The 21513-nt window shown below is 49.5% G+C and overlaps 1 protein-coding gene across 34 annotated transcripts in view; it reads left to right on the plus strand.

Moving 5' to 3' along the window:
* Positions 1-21513, plus strand: part of Celf4 (CUGBP Elav-like family member 4) — a 300074-nt gene that overhangs the window by 76321 nt on the left and 202240 nt on the right. The window lies entirely within an intron of this gene.

A 21513-nucleotide genomic window follows, 5' to 3' on the forward strand; every position in this document is an offset into this window, starting at 1 on the left:
CGGGGGCGGCGCCGCCTGTCCCCGGCCTGGAGCCGCGCGCGCCCCCGTGCCATCCTGGGGCCCCGGGGTGCCCCGACCCCCTGCTGCGCCCCGGCCGCGATGGGAGGGGCGCGCTGGGCGCCGCGAGTGAGATCACCGCGGTTTATTTAAGGAGCCAGCCCTGTTCTTTGATAAACTATTGCGCCTTGGCCCTGGTTTATAGCTTCTGTGCGGGGGAGAGGAGAATTATTTACGGCCCCCCTAACTGGGTGTGATATCAGCCGTGGCTGTCATCGAGGCTAGTTCATCACCATAAAATAAGAAGTGTTCCTCGGGTCAAGGGTCTGTGCGGTCTCTCCTGCGGGTTCAGAGAGATTCGGGGGGGGGGGACGACAGCGGCTGAGAATCTAAAGATAAATGGAAAGATGCGTGTTTGTGAGCGTAATTTAAAGAATTTGTAAATATCCGGTGTTTCAGCGTATACAGTGGGCGCTGCAGGAAGCACGTGTGTTCTCTACGTATGCCCGCCCATGCTTACACATGCATGTTTACATTCTTACCAAGCAAACCATATGTAAACACACGTCTCCATTTCTGCCCCACAGCGGGAAAGGTTAACCAGGTAGACAGAAAGTAAATGGCACCTCCCGGGTGGGGAAGCCCCCCACTTCGCCCCAGAGGTCTTTCTTTACCGCTTTGGGTCTGGAATGCCGAATTACACAGGCCCTTCCTTCCATCAAGACAGCCTTTGCATTGTATTTTGGTATTTGTGATTGCAAAGCACGGGGCTGAGTCATCTTAATAACATACCGCGGATGCAAACGTACGGAAATGCAGGCGCGCACAGATTTTGTGTGGAACAGGGCTTTGGCGGGTGGCCGTTCCCAGTTGGTTTTTTAGTGGCGCGGCTACATGCACATATATTATAGTAATTACTTTCTGGGTGCCCTCTGTAGGATGGCAGAAATGTGCTCCACGTTATATGTGACGCATAAAGCCATATTGTAAAATAATCAAAGGCTTCTGAGAAAGGTTTGTGTTGATTAATAAAGTGTTTATGGTACTTTGTTTTGGGGAAAGATTGTGATAGATATTTGAGAGCCACCCAACTGGAATAGAAAATACCACGTTGTTATGGGAGGCCCTTCATCAGCTTGAGAGAGATTGCTGGGGAATTTCATGATGGCTAAAAGCCGGAATCAGATGGGGAAACAGAAAGCAGCTGGGAGGAGGAAGGTTAGGATTTTGAGAGAGGGAAAAAAAAAAAAAAAAAAAAAAAAAAAGCCTGGAACTGGGAGAATTTCCGTGGTGAGTGTGGACTGTTCAGAAGCTAACATTAACTTGTGGTTGTTTATTTTACATATAATAGAATAGCTAAATGATGAAGTGTATTAGTTCTTTAATAATTTATAGAAATACTTTGATGTTGCAGTAATTACATTAAAGGTCACATATCAAAGGTAATTTGGTTGAGCAGCTGTGATGGTTTCTCAGACGCAATCAATATCACTGTCCGTGGTGCTGATTTCACCAAGGGGCCTGCCAGATTAAAGGAGGCTTATTACCAGGCAGAAAGGCCCAGGGGAAATCAGGAGCACGTTGGAGGCAGGCACCAGCCCCCCTTCCACCGATAATTAACACTATCCCCCATAATCTGCTCTAATCCTTCATACTGGGATATCCAGTGGCATTTTTCTGAAATCACAAAGACAAGTTGGGCAAGTTTGTAAGAAAGGGCAAAAAGAAACATGAATATATGTTGGCAGAGAGGAGGGGTGGAGGTGGATGCCAATGGTGGGCTAAGACACAGCCCAGAGTCCCCCTGCACCGCCTGGAACACTGTTCTTTCTTCAAAGGCTTCTTGAGGAGATGCGTGGCCACAAGCTTCATCACACAATTCTCTGGGCAGGCAGGGCTCACAGGGGAGGGACAGGAAAAAAAAGAATTTCAGCTCCAACTTCTGAGGGCACATTGTCCCCACACAGACTCACATGTAGACAAATGGAAAACAAAATGACCCAGTAAAATTATGCTTTCAAGTGGAGTCATTTTGGTTCCGAAAAGCAGAGCTGCCATGATTATTGTGAACTGGTTCTCTCCTTGGAGATCAGAAGAAGTGCCGCCGGCAAATGCAGAGCCGTCTGAGCAAAATGCTCTTCCACCAAATCATACACGCTCCCAGCAGCTGAGGCTGAGCTCACAGCTGCCAGTGTGGTTCAGGGACCAGGGCACGCAGACCAGCCTCTCCTTGTCTGGGGCATCCAGTAGGTTCCCCAATGAGCATCCTCCACATCTGACTAAGGAGAACGAAATTGAAAAGGAACCTGGAAAACTGATAACTTCAGCAATTTAGGCACTTTTCCAGACTTCAAAATCCATTAAGATCAATCCATTAAAAATCAACTCTCTACTTTCTTACCGAGGAGAGGAAAGAGGGAAAGACAGTACAGACAAGGTATTCTGTTTCCCAGCAAGTTACTGAGCTAGCATCCTGTTACCAGCATGAAAAACAATCCCATTGTTTTTGCGCACACAAACTCACACGTGCTCATGCACATGCAGAGAGAAACACACACACACACACACACACACACACACAGCAAACAACAGCAACAAAGCAATAAATGGCAACTGAACTAAAGGTGCTCCAAACACCAGGCTCACTTAGGAGCTGGACAGGGAGCCAACATCTCCCTTGGGATAAGCAGAATTTCAGGGAATAAGACCCCAGCGACTATTCCTCTAAACCAGAGGCCAGTTGCTTCTGGGAGTCAGCTTAATCGTAGCTACTCTGAGGGATAACAGGGTTGTTCCTGGACCAGTGTCACAAATGCATTATTATTTTTGTATGTAGCATGATTTCAGTAGAGTAAGATTACTAAACCATGAAGCCTCACCACCAGGGTCCTTGGGAGTATGGCCTTCTGCCAGAAAGACAGTGAGATTATTCTGTCTCTCTCTCTGTGTCTCTCTCTGTCTCTCTGTCTCCCTCCCTCTTTCCCCTCACTCCTGGTTGCCTAGCCCTCTATAGCACATCCCTTTCTATTTCAGTGTTTACAAGGAGTGACTTCCCAACCCACCAGTAACTATTTCCCAATATAATGGAAACACATCTCCTTTCCCTCTTGGAGTTGCCCATCAAGTTGGGGACAGAAGTCACACACACAAATATAAGCACCACTGGAAGATGCAGAGGTTATAATAAAGTAGGCAGTGTGGCCAATTGCCTGGCAATCACAGTGAATACCTGTCATGCACTCAACTAGGTGACAAGTGTGTTACTACATGTCATCTTCCTTGCCTTGATTTCTCTTCAAGACCCTCTTGTGAGGATTACATCATTAGTCTCCTGACTGATGAGCAGACCGAGGTTTTCCCATGGTCACACAACTGATAAAAAGTTCTGAGTCTGCTCCTGTCACCAGTTCTGTTAGTACTGCCATTTGCTTTAAGATTTTTGAGGGGATCAATATGTCTACAGAGTGGGGACAGACTTCTCAGAAGTTTCCTTCAGAATATAGACAGGTGGGAAAATACTTGGGAACCAGACGAGTATGTTAGGGCACAAGAGACAGCCCAGTGCTGTGCATGCAGCACAGAGCAGGAACCTGGTGGCCAGCCCACCTGAAAGAGAGACATTCATGATGCATACTGCAGCTCTGAGAATCGCTCAGAGTCTGAGAAGACACAGGAGGCCCCGCAGAACAAACATGTGCCTTAAAACACAGCCCTGCTGATGAGTCCCAGCTGCTTCCACCTTTGGGATTTGCAGGGTATTGTCTTCCAGGGAGCACCCATCTGTTCCCAAAGTGAGGAATATGGGCCTCGGGCAAGGCTCTGACTAGGGAAAAGCAGGGAATGTGATGACGGTTGGCCAGAACTGTTCTTTCAAAACCATGAAGGACTCTTGGCGAGGGCTAGGGTAAGGGGGTTGGGGGACTAGGTGCTTAGCAGGAGGCCTGGAGGAAGCTGATAGAAAAAAGAGCTGGAGGGCCAGGAGGGGTGCTCTATCTGCTTGGTAAACATTAAAGTTCCAATTCACTAGTTAAAGACTGGTTTTGTGTCTTCACTGAGCAACTCCAGAAAACAAAGGAAACTAACACACTGTTGCCTTCCCTACCACCCCCAAAGTCAGCCCAGAAGACATGCGATATCCCTGCCATCCAGATTCCCAGCTCACGTCATTGAATTCAGGACCTGTCATTTCCATCACAAGTGTGAGCTTCTGTGAGTTTGCCAAGGAGGATAGTAAAATAGAAAATTTAGTAAGACTCAAACTTGAGTTGAAGCTCTCCTAATGCTTCCTTTCCTCATCCCCTCGCCTCGCTTTTGTCCTGTGGGGAAAACAAACGACATGGCTTTCTTCGTCCCATTCTTTTCACCAATCTCATTTTTGTTTCTTTCTCTTTTTCTCTCTTCTCTCCTGGTCTGTTTCCTCCTCTCCTCCCTCCTGAACACTGTGTTTTGGCCTCACATGTCCAACTCCTCCTTCTTGCTGTCCTGTGTACCTTTTCTCCCTCCTCTCTTCCCTCTCCCTCGCTGTTTGCTCAGCCCACCTTGGTGCCCATAGGGGGCTCTAGTGGGACCTCTGCCAGCCTTCCAGGGGCTTCGCCAACGAGGCCCATACCCCCAACTGTCCTGCCATTGAAGGATCTAGCTAATTTTATGTACAACTGTAAAGATGAACCGTAAGTATATGAAGGATACAGGCAAGAAGAAGATGAATAAATTATAAAGGGCAAATGATGACAAGCCAGAGGTCCCCAGAGACCGCAATATGATAACAGAAACTAAAGATGAATTTATGATGGATGTAGTTAGCACATTCCAAGGCTGTGAATTCTTCCGGGTAGTTTTACAACTCCTGGTGATGGGCACAATCAAAGCACTTTGGTTTAGAAATGTGATGTATGTTTGCTCTTCCATCTCACTGGAAGCGTTAGGTGTGAGTCTGGGTCTTGTCACCATCTGCATCTTCTGCATCACCTTCTGCGACTCTGCTAGGGATGGTGTGGTCCCAGCCAGACCCACACACTCTTCCTGTCCTGCTGATTATGTTAGTGTAGGGACTGTTACTATAAACTACCACCAATGGGGTAGCTTTAGGCCGCAGAAACCAATCTTGGTTCTCAGTTCACTATCCAAGGTTTGGTCTCCTCTGAAGGCTGAGGGAAAATGTCCTCCACGCTTTGCAAAGTCCAAGGTGTTTTTGGACAGGTGTGGCTCTCTGTTGTCTCTCGTTATTGTCCCTGGTCCACTGTCTATTTCTTCTTCCACATGTTCCCTTTCTAAGGACAACAGTTGTGTTGGGTTATGGCCCAACCCAGTGACCTCAACTTGATCCTCCATAAAGATCCTGTTTCTAGTATGTTCTCATTTGCAGGTCCTGGTGGTTAGAGTTTCATTTTCTTTGGCATAGGACACAGTTCAGTCTGTAACACTGAATAACTGGCTGCCCTTTGACTACTCCAGGGCAGGAGGAAAACTTTCTTCAAGGATGTCTGAGTCACGGGATCCCATCAGCCCTACCTCTGTGATTCCTTCCTGTCGTCAGGCCTTTTTTTCCTTCTGTGGGGAAAATGAATGACATATCTTTCTTCTTTCTCATAGCCTCAAAAGAAAATTGCCCATCTGTCCTCTGGGCAGTGACTCTCAACTGGACAATTTAGTGCCCAGGGAACATTCAACATTGCCTAAGATGCTCCTGGTATCTATGAGTGGTGTCCAGGGATGAGGCTATGTATATCCTATGATGCACATAGCAGTCTCCCCAATAATAATCTGGCTCCCCTAATGTCAGCTCTGCCAAGAAGGAGGGTGGGGTGGAAGGCAGGAAGGAAAGCAAGGTCCACGGCAGAGTACTCCCTCCCACTCTCTGGTTCCCATTCAACTGGGGGACAAGGGTTCTTAGGGTGTGAAAACATGGGAGGCTGTGTTAAGGGGCATACATTTAAATGATGTGAACAGCTGAGGCAGCCAAGTCCACCTCCGGGCGCAAAGGATTATTTCTGACTGGCCATGACCACCTCATATTATAGCCACAGGGCAGTTTCAGTACCAATCTCAGTTCAGCTCTCTCCTTTGACTCACATGCAATCTATGATCTGAATTATATAATTGAGAATTTGCTCAAGACAGAACTGGAACCAGAACCCAGGCCTCCAAGGCTCACCCACAAAGGGGGGGGGGTGCAGCCCCTCCCTTTGGGAGATCCCCAACAGGAGGCCAGTCTATCAGGAATTATGTCCCACCTAGGCTTTGAAGCCCAGCATTCCTTCACTATGTGACACCAACCTGAACACATTACCCAGAAAGGAATATCAAGGTGAAGTGGGTACTGAGGCCCCAAGAGGAGCACCAAAGAGCTTTCTATCCAGAGATAGAAACAAGTGGAACAAGTGTCACACCTGTGGTGCTCACGGTTTACCTTCCTCCCTCTCCAGTCCACAGTGCCAGCCCCGTGATGCACTGCCTCCATTGCAGACTTTGGCCTTACCTAGGGCTTTGCTCACATCCCTCCCTCCTATACTGGCCACTTTCCTCTCCTTGCCCTGTTCACACTAACCCTGAAAGTGTCCCCATTTATCATATGAATGACTCTGGACTCACAGATTCCCTGAGTAAAACCCAGTATTGGCTACGCTCTCTGCTCAATAAGACTCCCTAAGAACCAGAAAGCCACTGTACCACCGCCATGGGCTGGCCTGAAAGAAGTAAGAGAGCACCTGAGTGAGTGAACACAACATGGCTGGGAGCAAGGGAACCTGGGTCCAGATCCAACCTGGCAGAACAAGCCGGTTTGCCCCTGCTCAGCTCAGACCCTCCCCAGAGCCACCTTCTGCGATGAGGAGGGAGGGCCAGATTGCCTCTGGAGTCCCTTCTAGCTCTCACTTTCTTCACATTTCTAAGAATAACAGTTGGCATTCCTCATATCACTTAAGATGGAAGCAAAGACAGAGTGGGAGTACTAGCAGGATCACGTCTGCCCTCCACCGCCTGCCGCCATCAGTGACAAGTATAGTAGAGCGAGGGTCAGAAAGGTCCCTCCCAGATGCACACCAGCCAGACTGCCTACCCCAGGGCTAATGCTTGATTCCTGGTTGGCAAGCCCACCTCTGTGGTCTGTTCGTTCTGAGGAGACCAGACAAAGCGCTTCAGTGGCATTGGTCCACCTGCAGGCACAGATTACAGGGCCTGCCCCATGTTCATGCTGCTGAAGGCATTTATAACGTGCTACTGATGGGAAGTACCTGGGAGTTCAAAGCAGTGAGACAAAGTCCCAAAGGATCGAGGCCCCCATGGTGGCTGCCCACTTCCAGGCCCTCGCCCTATTGGACAATTCTTCACCAGATGGCCAAGGTTACCCTTGTAACATAAAGCTCTCACCATCTTCAATCTCTGTCACCCAGCGGATCCAGTCAGGGGCCAACCTTCTGGACCCTCTAGACATGACTCTCGCACACACAGGTCCCCTTTTCTCTGTGTCATTCTCCCTGCCTGGACTGTTTGCACTCACCCTCAAGGCCCAAGTCTAGCATGGCTTCCTCTGTACAGCCCCAAGGAGCTTTCCAGTCCCCAGAGGTACCCAGCATTGCTCTTTAGTCCCAGGCTCCTCTGCTACTTCACATGGCATTCCAGAGTCACAACCATGAGCACTTGCCTGGCTTAAAGGAAGCACTGGGGCAGCTAGGAGGCAGCTCCTCTCTGCTGAGTGACCTTGCTGACCTCTGTCCCTCCCAAGAGCACAGTGGCATCCCAGCCCAGCTTGCCCTGCTGGGGTAGCTTTGAAAAGGTGTGGCTTTGTGGAAAACACTATGGGAGAGGAACATTGGCCCAGACAGCTGCATCTGGAGCAGGTGAGAGTGAGAGAGCAAGAGAGTGAGAGAGGGGTGAGGTGTGTGTGCTCAGGAGAGGGGGCCTGGGGCTGCTGCCCAGGCCCTGCCTGCATGAGTCCAAGTGAGGCTGTTAGAGGGTTTCTCGACCTTTCATCAGAAAACGAGCCTGGGACACATGACGTCTGTGTGAGCTGCTGCTCTTGGGTGGACATGCTTTAGGACTGGAGGGGTTCCTTCTAGAGGGCATGTGCGTGGGTGAACAGAGGGCCAGATGCCTGTGTTTTGGATCAGTGAGGTTCTGAAACTGTAGGCTGCCTTGAACCATCAAAGATGAGCAGCCGCAGGTGGTGGTGGTAGAAAGCAGCATTGTTCCTTGTTCAAGTTCTCATGAAAATAGCTGTAGAGGGGAAATGGCTGGCATTCAAGGGGACAAGGTCTTTTTAGGGTCCCCAAGTGTTATTGTGTTCTGTTTGTGCTATGCCCTCAGGTAACCACCAGGGGGCGCCATAAAAGTTGCGTTCTCTCCTAGTGACAGTAGCAACCAAGCAAGTGCCCTTGATCCAAACAAAGCCTGGTCCCTAATTCTGTGTTGGGCACGGAGGAGGCATACTGATGCCAAACACTCCACTCCACCCTTCAGACACAGACAAGGGGCGATGCCATCCTGCTGGGTGCCTTGGGCTCAGGTTTCCTAGTTTTTATAATGAAAGTCACAAGTGAGCCCTTTATGCTAAAATGACCCCAGTGTAACCATTAACGGCAAGACAATGGTGTGAGCATGTGAGACCCTCAGAATCCTTTGTCACAGTAAAATCCTGTGATTCAACGCACAGGAGATAGAGGATAACAAAAATATAAAATGGTTCCAGTGTGCCACTTGGCCTACTTGTCCTATTCTGTTTCAAAGAAGGATGATAGCCACAAGTTATAATGATCTGGAATTTTCCATGGAGCGAGAGGTCAGAATTCTGTTGGATGTATAAGGCAGAAGGAATTGGGAAGGGGCAGGTTAGTTAGCTTTCTATCACTATAATAAAATACTTGGCATAATTAACTTATAAAAGAGAAAGTTCTGTGTGAGCTCATGGTTTTGGAGGCTCTTGTCCAAAGGTAATTGGTCTATTGCTTCTGGTCCTACAGTAAGGTAGCCTATCAAGGAAAAGCAAAACTACTTATACCTTCCACTAAAAAGAGGAAGGGATCTAAGCAGCACAGTCCCTTTAAAAGGACTTGACCCAGTTTCCTAATGACCTCTCACAAGGCCCCACCTCTTGAAGACTGCATCACCTCCCCATTGTGTCACCCTGGAGACATTTGGAGGCTTTTGACAGTGAAACCACAGACATTAGCAAAGGGAAGGAGGTTTCAGGGAGACAAAAATCCGAATTTCCTCCCATTCATGGCCGAGAATGAGGAGATGGTGTTTGGAAAACCAGGGGCATTTCTCACTTCGCTCTTCAGAACCTCCAGCTCCTTGCAGCCTGTGGGTGTCCACCAACTCCAGGCAGGTCAACCACCCAAAATCCTGCACAGGCCTGCACAGAGTGTCTCCAGGCCCAGCAAGTTGCCCCATGTCGCTTCCCCCGGAAAGACCCTGCCACCCCTGACAGCTTGCCAGATTTCCCCCCAGAGCTACAAGACGTTGTTCCTACCTCCTGCTCTCCTCTGTGGAGCCACTGTTACCTACATGTGTCTCCCTGTTGTCTGAGTCTCCTTGGGTAAATGTGGACATCGGACCACAGGACCAGCAATACCAGGACCTTGTGAAAGGTGCTGAGGTTTGGATCACACTTCATACCATCTGACTCAGGTCACCCAGACTGTACCCTCTGCATTTGAACTAAATCCTAGGGTTTTAATAAGCATGAAGAAGTCTGGTAGCCACTAGTCTAACGTGAGATTCTGGAGGGTGTTGTGTTTAAGCACCCCCCCACACAAGGCAAATTATAGAAAAGCATTTGAGGGCAAATAGTGCCTGCTCAAATAGGCTTTAGGCAGTGACCCCAGGAAACATGGTCAATAGTAGGGAAGTGTAAGAGGGAAGAGAAGAGATTGGAAAGGGTATGTTGGCAGGCAGGCCAGATTCCACTGTGAGAAATACTTAGCCCCACCAGGAGGCTCAAGAACCAGTGGCAAACACACTCCCCAGCATCCTCCCACCCAGGGGCCAGTTTCACACCAATGCCCACCGGGCTTTGGGTGAGGGTGTGCCCACAGATCATTAACTCCCTGGCTCTTCTGGAAAAATGAGCTCCATATCAAAAGGAGACCATCAAACCAGAAGCACAAGTGCTGGGAGCTGGGCCACTGTTACTAAGATAGGGAGGGCAAGAGTTCAAGGGCAGGATGCCGTCTGCTTCTGCCACCCATGGAGGCCGACAGCACACTCTCAAATGAGAGAACAGGTGAGGAATTCTGTTTCTCTAGCCACAATTACATCCACCATTTACTGAAGACCCACTATGCTCACATGCTCTGCAAATACACTCTTTGATTTAAGGAATCTCACACCGGTGCTCAAACTGAACATCAACAGTGCTGTTGTGCAGAAGAGAAGATGAGATGGGGCCTGCTCAAGGCCACGTATCCAAGGGGAGGTCAGGGCCTAGTGCCTACTCACCTTCCAGTATGTGTCAGGATGACAACCCAATGGGAAAGCAGAGCTTCCCAAGGCCAGCAACAACCTTATCATGCAGATAGACGACCACACAGGTCCATACCCGAGTGTCTTCAGGGAAGTCTTGTTCTACATAGAAACCAAGTCAATTCTAGCTGCAGCTCTATCTGAAGCCTTACTATGTGCTTTTGGGATGCCACTTACCCTCTGCAAACATTAGTCTCCATCACTGTCTGCCAAAGAGAAATACATTCAACTGCAGTGACTTTGTTTGATACACAAAGCTTTGGAATTTTTGCACTGCACAGAGTTCAAGCTCTGGTGTTGGTCTGTCTGTATAAACAATATCAGGGTTAGTTTCTTCCCTCATGACAGAAAATGGTTGTCCCAGCTCCATGCATCATGTCTTCACATGAGAAGGCAGGTCCAGCTGCCTCTGTCCCTTTATCAAGAATGCAAAAGGTTTCTCATAGGTTCCCTCTCCAGTAAACATCTATATATGCCTCAGTAGCCAGAATCACATCATAGGGCTGGGAGTTGGTCCACTGTCAGTCAGATGGGGAGGGTAAGAGCTTAGCTGTAAGATAAACTGGAAAAAGAAATGTATTGCCAAAAACTAGGCATGAGTCCACCGTCATAATGCATGCTTCTGTTCATGATGGTAAGATGGGATGGATAGTGAGCAGGAACCATAGGCTCTGCCCTTTGCCTTGTAGAGATGGGCAGGGGTTAACAGAAGAGCAAATTGGGCAGGGCAGTATTCATACCCCACCCACAGGCCACATGAGCCTTCAACTCAGATCATGACCTGATGCTTACAAGTGGGAGCTGAAGCAGGAACACATGGTTTCAGAGCATGTCACAGAGGTGCCTCTCCTGTGCAATAAGCCTAACTTGGCACACTTACTCCAGTCACTGACATGCCTGCTCATCGGGGTGGAGATGAAGACTTCAGCTTTTAGGCATCATCGTTGCATCATCTGTAGCTTTCTTGAACTTGTATCCTTCTGCACTCCTTCATAGGACATAAATAGGACATATCCTGGTGTAACAAGGATTCGGTGAACACTGTGCCACACCCACTGTTTTGGACAATAGGCCCTCTGGTGACACACAGCCTCTGAAAGGGATTTGTTCTACATTCAAGCCTGGTAGCCATGGCACTGGCTTTGCAATTCAGAGATGGAAACAGGGTCCCTTCTAGCCTGTTGTAATGGCCTGTGGGTGGAGGCCCGTCTGTGCGAAGCCTAGCTGAGAAGTAAGACTTTACATTCCTGATTAGCCTCAGCCCAGCTGGACCTAGGTGAGACAGGAAGCAGCAGAGATGGCTGAGGCTGGCCAGCTCTGCTCTCTGCTCGTGAAAACCCCTCTTTGGCTTCAGTCAGCATCATGAACAAGGGACACTCAGCTCGTCCTCTGTTCTCAGTCCAGTCTGGTCCCCATTTGAGCTCTGTCAGCACCGTGGACAAGGGTCAGTCGGCTCGCCCTCTGAACTGTCAGCACCATGGACAAGAGCCAGTCTGTTCGCCCTCTGAACTCTGTCAGCACCGTGGTCAGAGGCAATTCCACTGCCCCCAGAGGTCCAGTTGACCCAGGAGGAGGAACGGGTCGCAGGATAGCCACAGTCACAGGTAGTCAGTGCAGGAACTGGCTATGTTGCCTAGAGTCAGCTCTGCCTGTGAGCCAGGTTCCCATGCTTCTGCCTGACTTATTCTTGCTGTCCCCTCATCCAGGCCCACTGCACCAGGCTCAGAGCACCTCTACCATTCCAGTCCGCCTCATCTCTTCTTTCTAAAAAGGCACTCAGACCCTGGATGTCAGCCTGGATGTCCTGCCCATGCTATTGGGCAGGCTCAGGCCCCACATTCAAGCAATCTGACTTCCAATCCCAGTTCTACAACTCTGAGCCGTGCAACCTTGGGCTCATTTCACTTCCGTGACCCAGCAGTGCCTTTGTAGAGGGGCAGGCTGGGAAATGTCACATGGAACATGCAAAGCCAGTCCTGAGCCCTGTTGCACATAAGGTGCACAGTAAGGGTCTCTACTGTGCACTGTCCTGCTGCCATTCTGTCTCCCCGAAGAGGAGGGTGTCTCCTCCCCTGATCTTTTCTGACCCACTTGTATCTCTGTTTCTCTGGAGTACAGCTGACTATGTGTTCATAGCCATAAACTCCCAGCTACACAACTCAACCTAGGGCTGGCTGCCTGGGAGAACAGCAAATCTCATCCACAGAATGGAGGCTTTGTGGAGTGGTGGGAGCACCCACTGAGGCACCTGCACCCATCACTGCTGAGGCCTAGAAGAAGATAGTTTGGGATCATTATATTCATGCCCCTGGGATAGATGTTAGCTATGTTTTTGTCCTGATAGTATGGGCAACCCCCAAGTGAGACCTACTTTCCTCCATCTCCACTCACCAACTCTCACCCCAGTAAAGGGGTAATATCTCAGGAGACTGCAAACCCTACGCAGTGAGAACAAGAGCATGCCTAGACCCCGACATAGTTGGAATGGTCCAGCAGGCCCTTCAAGGCAGGGAGACAGAGTATCTGAGATGAATATGCACTTAGCTTCTCCCAGCAGTCGTGACAGCTGGCACCCGACAGCTGGAACTGCTCAGGGCCTGTGAGAAGGTTTTTAATTCAATTCAGTAAGTGTTTCCTGATCACCCACCAGGAGTGTGGCCCTGCACTAGGTGCTGTTTGGCAGGTGGAGGCAGGAGAGGGCAAAGACCCCACCACCCCTTGTGGCTTCCCTCCTGCAGAGGAGGAAAGGTGTACATGCCAAGCCATAAGAAGAAAATGGATTGAGACTCAGGCTAGAATTCAGAGCCTGAGTGGCTCTGGAGTGCTTCAAGGCAGTGACTATTCACTGAGTGTTTCGGGAGCCACTGTGCTGAGCACAGGGACATTTTCTTTGTGGGGTGGGTAGATGTGGGTAGACATGAAGGGCTGGAGATTTTATGCCAGAGAGGTGAGGACATGAACAAAATCCAGGAGGAAAGAAGATAGAAGTTTGTTCAAAAAAGGATTTGGGAGTCATAAGTCAGGGGAAGGCTGGGACCCCTGTGAGAAAGGCTTTAAATATGCCACTGAGCAACTTGGCCCCTTCTTTTTGGATACTTGGGTGCTGCAGAGGCTTCCTGAGTAGGAAAGGAACCGTCTCACCAGTGTGCAGCCTGTACAGATGGAGACCGTGAATATGAGGGCCTGATGGGAGTGCAGCACCAGGATGGGAGCTGGGCACTGTGGTGGAGGGCCTTCCCAGGAACAGCAGCAATAGGCAGACCTGACTCTCCTGGGGCACTGTGGAGTGATGGCTTAGGTGGGCACCTGACAGAGACTCTTCCCTTGGTCCAGCAGATCCTGCTGGTGGGAAGCAGAAAGGAATTTTGGCTCCCTCTGGGCCTCTGAAGCTGCTGCTGAGGGAATGTGGCATTCCCCTGACTGGGGAGAGGACTTTGCCCACCTAGAAAGGAAAATTTGCATGCAGGATAAGCCACACAGTGCTGGTAGGTGTCCCAAGTCATGTGACTTACACATGGAGTTTGACACTCAGATTTGTGATAAAAGAGAAGAGAGTCCCCTTCTCAATCTCTCTCTCAGACACATACATACAGTATGAGGGGGGACTGAAGGAAGAGAGAGAGAGAGAGAGAGAGAGAGAGAGAGAGAGAGAGAGAAAGTTATGAAGAGGCTGGGCACAGCCTGGACCCCTGTGCTGTGAATGCCTCCTGTGAGATTTCCCTGCCCATCCAGCTTCAGGAACTCTGGGAGTTCCTCCCATTTCATGTCCAACCCATCAGGAAACCCCGATTCCTCCTCTTGGGCTAAAAAAGCTCACTGCATGATAAAGATGTTTCTCTGCCATTGTTCCTCTCTGGAGAACCAGGAACTCTCTGAAAAATAGAGTTGGAAGGGGCCCTAGCATCACCCGCGCCCTCCCATTTTGTACTTGGCATGTAACAGGCCAGAGACAGTTGGGCACAGCTCTGCTGAGTTGCCACATTTGGGTTCCTGCTCTGCAGCAAGGCCTTTATCCATGACTGACACACTAAGGGAACCTGCTCTAATTCACAAGAGCTGGGAGGATACCATTTCCATTAGCATCCATATTAAGGGGTGTGCTCTGTTCAGTTTTATTACTTTGGAGTAGACAGTCCAACAGTGTTTCCAAGTTAATGTCCTGCCAAGCCTGCTTTAACAAATACATACAAAGCATGTGTAATTAGCACAGTGGTGGCATGGAACAGTACTACTAAACCACTTGCAAATACTGTTTTCTGTTGGGCCCAGTGACACAGGTCTCTGGAATCCCAGCTACTTGGAATGCTAAGACAGAAAGATCACAAATTCAAGGCCTGCCTGGGACATAGAACAAGTTAAAAGTCAGCCTAGGCAACTTAGTGAGACCCTGTCTCAAAATTAGAAATAGAAAAGGGACTGAGGATGTAGTTCAGTGGTAGAATGCTCTCTACAAGCAAGCAAACACACAAACAAACCCATTGTTCTCTTAGACATATTTGGACAGATTGACATTTTCTCTACTTCGTGGTTAGTTGTTTTGTGTTAGGCTTGGGGATGTAGCTCAGTTAGTAGACTGCTGCATACCAGTCACAATGCCCTGGGTTCTATCCCCACTATAAAACTGATATGGTGCTGCACACCTGTAATCCCAGAACTGGGGAAGTGAAAGCAGGAAGATCAGAAGTTCAAGGTCATCCTCAGCTACAAATTGAGTTTAAGGCCAGCCTGGACTATATAAGATACCATCTCAAAAAAAAAATCAAGTGTGTGTATCTGAGTGTGTGTGTGTGTGTGTGTGTGTGTGTGTGTGCTCACACACATGCACTATGAAGTTAGCAAAGGGCAAATTCCAAAATTACCCTCACCCTGGCTTTGTGGATTTGAAATTTATAGACTTCAAATGACTCTTTGGTGTTCAGCATCTATCAGACACAAGTAACTCAAGGTAGCCAAGTCCCAAGGGGTTACAGCTCCTCCAGAAACCTTCCCTGCCAGGTGTGAGCCCCCGATGCTCTAAGGTACCCACCCTGGGAGTCAGTGGGGACTGGACTGCATTGTGAGGTGAACAGTGCACTAGACTACTCTGAGCCTGTGCTCAGTTCTCTCAGACCCCATAGAGCACTGCTGTGGTTGTGGACTTCAACCTGCACCCAGCTGGGTGTTCCTGCGAAACCGCTAATTCTGGTTAGATCACTGGGCAAAATAGGACAGTTGATCAGTCCATGAAACCAAGGCTACTGCCTGGCACCTGTTTGAGCCCCTGCTTGCTCCTGCCCTCAGGTTTGGGGGAGATGGTACCCATCATCTTCCTCTTCTATTAAATGGTTTATCTGGGGGAACTTCATATTTTCTTTTAGGATAAACTGAACTAATGTGATGTTCTTGTTTTAATTTGTGAGGTTAACTGATCTAATTATCAGCAACATTTAGTTAAATCCTGTGCCTGGGCTGGCTGCAGGTGTGAGCTTTGAACCCCGCCAACAGGAAATCTCCGGAAATAAGCTGATCTAACACAGCAGCTCTGCTGGTACAAGGGCTTTCCTAATAATGCAGGAATTTATTAACAACCAAAGACAAACAGAGTGTGTATTTACATTAAACTCACAAGGAACTTTTGGCTGCTTCTTGCCCCCTCCCCTCCAAGGAGCCTCCCCAGTTCTACATCACTGTCTATGTGTCCAGGCTGAGTAGAGAACTGCCCTGGGGACTCGGTAAGAGTATGGGAGGATAGCCCTGCCATGGTAGCACACAGGGGCTGAGCTAATCTGGAGGCGGTTGCAGATCTGGAGTACTTTGTTGAGCCCAGACTCCAGAGGAGTCAGGTACCACCCAGCTCCCTAAAAGCTGACTCAGTCTTACAAAGTAAACAGATTTCTCCCTCTTTGGGAGGAAAGAGAACAGCCTTCTAGTCCTAGCATTGGGAGGATGGTCTCTAGAATTGGTGTTTCGGACTAAGCATTACATCTCCAGGGCCTATATCTGGAGAAAGTGACTTGGGCCACAGAAGTAATCCTTCCATCTGAAGGGAGCTGATTGGCTGATGGACAGCCTTGACAGATTTAATATATGGCCAGATTGAGGGGTCCTGAAGAGGGCCCTAGAAGGCAGATAGAAAGGAAGCAGGAAACCTACCACATATACATCATGAGCAGTTCCTGACTTTCCAAGTCCACCCCACCCTCTTCCATGGCCCACAAAGAGCTGTTCCCAGCTCACCTAGGGCTCTAAAATCCCTGCCAGGACAGCTCAGGATGCCAACACTGTTCAAGAGGGTGCGAATTGAATGCCCCGTGGCCCAAAATCCTCTTAGGCTGTACTGTTTGAAGTGTGGATCAAGCCAAGCAGACAGCCACATTGGAAATGCATTTCCTATTACCTGAGGCCCAGATGCCCGACAGCCTGAGTCATTCAGCACTGACCTGTTTTCAACCAGCGTGTCATTCTCCTCTTCCATGTGAATGGCCCTGGAAGAAACTGCACTTGCAAAGCCATGTGTAGAATATGCACACACAAAGCACGCATGTGTGCACACAGATGCAGCTAATCACAAGTATACACACACAAATACAAGTATACACACACACACACACCAGTACACCAGTATGATGTGCAGAGCTATGTATGCATTACAGACACATGCACACACAGAACACACGTGAGCATGCTCATACAGATAACTTGCACATACCCACATGTGCACACACACCCCCTTTCCTCAGCCTCATTTGGAATTGAAAGATTCCATCATGGCTCTGTGAGACAGCCAAAGATAAACTCTTGATTTCTGATTTCCAGAGAAGTTTGGACAAAGTCCTCTGAAATGTATTAAAATGCTAATCACAGCATCTGTCTGAACCCTGGCAGATGTGTGAGTTGGGAAAAAAGGAAGCAGAATGGATTCTGAAGCCGAGAGCTTCTGGACTCTGCTCTGTCCTCTTCTGTGCCATGTCCCCCACGCCCAGCCCTGTGCCTGTCCCCATGGGCCACAAGCCTATACTGGCTCCAGCCTGTTCCATGGTGACCTTGACTCTAACAGGTGATAATTCCAAGGCCATGGCTACCCAGTGCTAACAAGGTCTAGCTTGGTCCAGAGTTCCATCTTAGAGGGTCCCAGGCCACACCCAGGAGCACAAGACCAAGTTCCTCTGTGTCTCAGAAATGGCCTTCTACCCTCTGGGTCTCCCTAATCTCAAGCTCTGTAGACCCCATATCCCACCCCAAGACTTCCCACCAGCCACAAGTGATGCCTGGGCCCCATGTCAAGCCCTCAACCACCCATGCCACAACCTTAGCCTGGCTTATCTCACAATTCCCACTGACATCAGCATCAGAAAACACTACGTGTTCCTGATCCCCACTAACATGCGTGTCTCTATAGCTCAACCATGCTGTTTCCTGACCTGCCATTCCACAATAGTGTAGGCTCCTTTGGTCAGGTCAGGCCTAGGTAACCATTCAAAACTTAGCTCAGTGTCATCCTTCCTGGGAAGGTCTCCCCTATCTGCAGAAGGCTAGATAAGACACTCTATCATATGTGCCCAGAGCTTCTGATACATACCAAAGTTTGCCAGGGTTTAACCTGGTCCCTCCACCCGACCTTTCCTCTGGATTGTGTGTTTCAAGCACTCTCACAAGATTTAGCCTAGTCAGTTCTCAGAAACTTTCCTCTTGTTCTCTTCTGTCTCGTGTTCTCCCCACCCTCACCCCGCTCCCCACAAACTCCACAAACCTCTCCTGTTTCCAGCGGCTGGCATATGTGGGAGGTTGGACTTGTTGGCGGGAACCTGATCCCCTGAGACCAAGTATGCTTTGGAGAGGCCCCTGTGCAGACACCCTGGAGGTAATTTGCCTTCTCTCCTGGGACCTGGAACAGGATCTGGTCAGCTTGCATGAGGACAAGCCTTACACTAGGCTTCTCGTGCCCACATCTTCCACTCCACCCCATAAAAGCCTGGCTCCCGGCATAGCACAGTTCCATTTTTCCTCTTAAGCATCAAACTGTCATTTCACTAAACACCATCTGGAGACTCCTGGCTTCAGCCCCTCTCTTCTTCAAAACTCTTATTAATGTGATGTGTGTTTATTCCTTCTTCCTCCCCACCTCCTCTGGAGCATCTCAGCCCTGTGGCCTACAGACATTCATCTCATCTTCTGGGAGGGAGCATCACTTTGCTGGGATGGGAGGCTGTCTCTTGAGCTTGGCTTTAAGCAACTGACAGGGACAGCAGGCAGATAGAATGGGCATGATTGTGGTAGCCCCTAGGAGAGTAGTCCCAACCTGCCTGGGGTGGGGAGGACAGCAGAGGCTGGCCAGGGAAGGAACCTGATTAAACTGGGTCCATAGTGGTTACTTTCCTTGTGATAAAACACCTGGAAAAAGCAACTTAAGGTAAGAAAAGTTTATTTCAGCTCACAATTTGAGGGTATAGTCCATCATGTTAGGAAAATCATGGGAGCAGGGGCATGAGGCTACTTGTCACAGTCATATTGTATCCACAGCGACAGATCCTCTGGAAGAGCAGTATAAGCCCTTAACCACTGAGCCATCTCTCTAGCCCCTGCTGATTTATTATTTATGTTTATGTGTGAGGGTATGTGCCCCACAGGCATGCAGGAGCCTGCTAAGGGAAGAAGAGGGTGTCAGATCCCTGGAACTGAAGTTGTAAGTGGTTGTAAGCTACCACCTGGGTGCTGGTAACCAAACCTGGGTCCTCTGCAAAAGCAGTAAACATTCTTGATCACTGAGCCAGATCTCCAGTCCCTTGTCTCCAATTCTTGCTTGTTCCTGAAGCAGCTCACATCCCCTTCCTCTATGGGGATTTTCCTTACTCCCCCACCTCAACATCCTCCCTCTCCACATTAACTACATATAAGCCCTCTTTCACTCAGTGCTCTAACCCATGTCACACCATTTCCCAGCATTCATTGCATTTCCCTGAAGCTATACAAGACTCCCCTGATGATGCCCATTACACCCAGTTAAGCACTAAGCACACAGTAGGTCCACAGACACTACTCTGTCCTGAAGGGAACTAGATGACAGCAATTATCCCAAAGAGATGAACGTCTTCTCCTTAGGGATGCCTAGTTACCATCAAGGGCTTATACAAAGAGCCTTCCCCCGGTGTCCCCTTGGAGAGCCTTCCATTCCAGTCCTGTGCTGTGGCCTGGGCTGGCACTTGGAGGCCAGCTCGCTTCCTCTGGTAGAACATTAAGCTAATGCATGTTGTGTCTCATTAGTAGCATTCTGTTTGTGCCAGGGCCAGGCAATTTGATGGGTAGTTGATTGGGTATTCTGTTTATTTATGGCAGGAAAAGCATTCTTTATGGAGGACTGGGCAGCATATTTCTGTCCCTGTGGCACTGAGATCCTCTGTCAATCAACAATTATAAATTAAGACTAAATAAATAATATACAATAAGCAATACAGAATGCACGCCTCCATGTAGCGAGATCTCTTGGGGTAGACCATGGAATCACCCATCACTGGGCCTAAAGACCCTGCAAACCCCATCTGAAGAGACAGCCACACCCCAAGCTCCAGGCTGGCTCCACAGCATGTCAAACCTTCACTTCCTTCCCTGTGCCTCAGTCCTAACAACTTCGCTGCATTCATAGCCAGTGTGCAGTTCCCTGGCATCACTGATCATCACAGAGTCAGAGGACAGGGGTTCTGCTAGAGAGGAAACCAGGTATCGTGTGTAGAGGTGAGAGATTCCTCAGAAGCAGCACAAAGGCTTTCCACCCATGGCACTGTCCTAAAGGACTCAGGAGGGCCCAAGAAGAGAGCAGAAGAGTCCCGGAAGACCTGTCCATCTGCCCATTGGGATCACGTGTCAAGTAGGCACTGTGTCAGAGAACACCAGGCCAGGGGGTTCCTATAAGGTCCTCTTGTACAGGGCTGCTGGGATCAGGTGGGCTGACTGAGCTGAGGTTCAAAGTCTGGAGGTGGCAATGTAACCCCAACTTCATGTTACCTAGCAAGGGCAAACTGCAAGTGAAGGGGCGTCTCCCTTATCTGCAAGGGCTGCTATGTAGCACCCCCACAGCCCATGAGCAAGTGCTAGGAGTTCTGAAACCTAAAAAGCTGTTTCTCAGCCAGCCTGTCTAGGAAGCACACCTTCATACACCGAAGAGCAAGCCAACCACAGCTCCCAGCTCATCCCAGGCAGAAGAGAGATGTGCACAAAGCTCTGCTCAGGTGTCCCCCTGAAGGCCCAAGGGTCCCTTCATTAAGGTCCCAGCCAACAGAAGGGAAAAGACTGCCTGAGCTCTCCGCAGCCAGAGGGCAGGAGTGGGCCAGGACTAGGCCGTATCTTCAAGGCTGCAAGTGGGGGGACAGAAGGCACAGAAAGGCCTCACCCCAGAAAGATAATGGGTAGAGGTTTACTGCACTGTGTCTCAGTCCAGCTCCTCTCCAGCCACCCTCCCACCTCCCCCCACTCCTTTCTGATCTTCCTCTTCATCCTCACAGAGACTAATTGTTTCTCTCACCAGCCTGCGCACTCATGCTTTCCAGAGGTTTATGCATGAAACTAATTATGCACCGCTAATTTGGAAGCTAGCAGCTCTCCTGTTAACGTTCATTTGATTCGGGTTGTTCTGCTGAGTGGCATTTCTGTAAATATGCCAGGGGGCTGGGGACCTGTCAGGGAGGGTTACCGGCGAGCAGGGTCAGAAGGAGGGGACTGGGAGTCTGGGGGGCGGTGCTCTGTGATATGCTTGCTCCCTGTGGGGAAGGAGACAGAAAGGCACCGTCACCATAACAGGAGGCCTCATTAGTGGTCCTGGATGGGCCTCCTGAGAGGTGGGAATCTGACTGTAAAACGTAAGAGGTTGGGTGGGGCATCCTGGAAAACTGCCTACAGAGGTAAGACAGTACTCACTGAGCATTGGCATGGGCCGTGCAGGGCAAGAGTTCGATACGCGCAAAGGCAAGGCAGGGTCGGAATGGGTGCTGGGCAGTGACAGAGGTCTTCGGCCTGGGAAGCTCCTTCTGGGAAAAGAGCTCTGGAACCAAAGTGGCTGTGGAGGGCTGGAGTTGTGGAGTCAGA

Source organism: Nannospalax galili, unplaced genomic scaffold (assembly GCF_000622305.1).
Source record: "Nannospalax galili isolate Female #2095 unplaced genomic scaffold, S.galili_v1.0 scaffold15, whole genome shotgun sequence".
NCBI lineage: Eukaryota > Metazoa > Chordata > Mammalia > Rodentia > Spalacidae > Nannospalax > Nannospalax galili.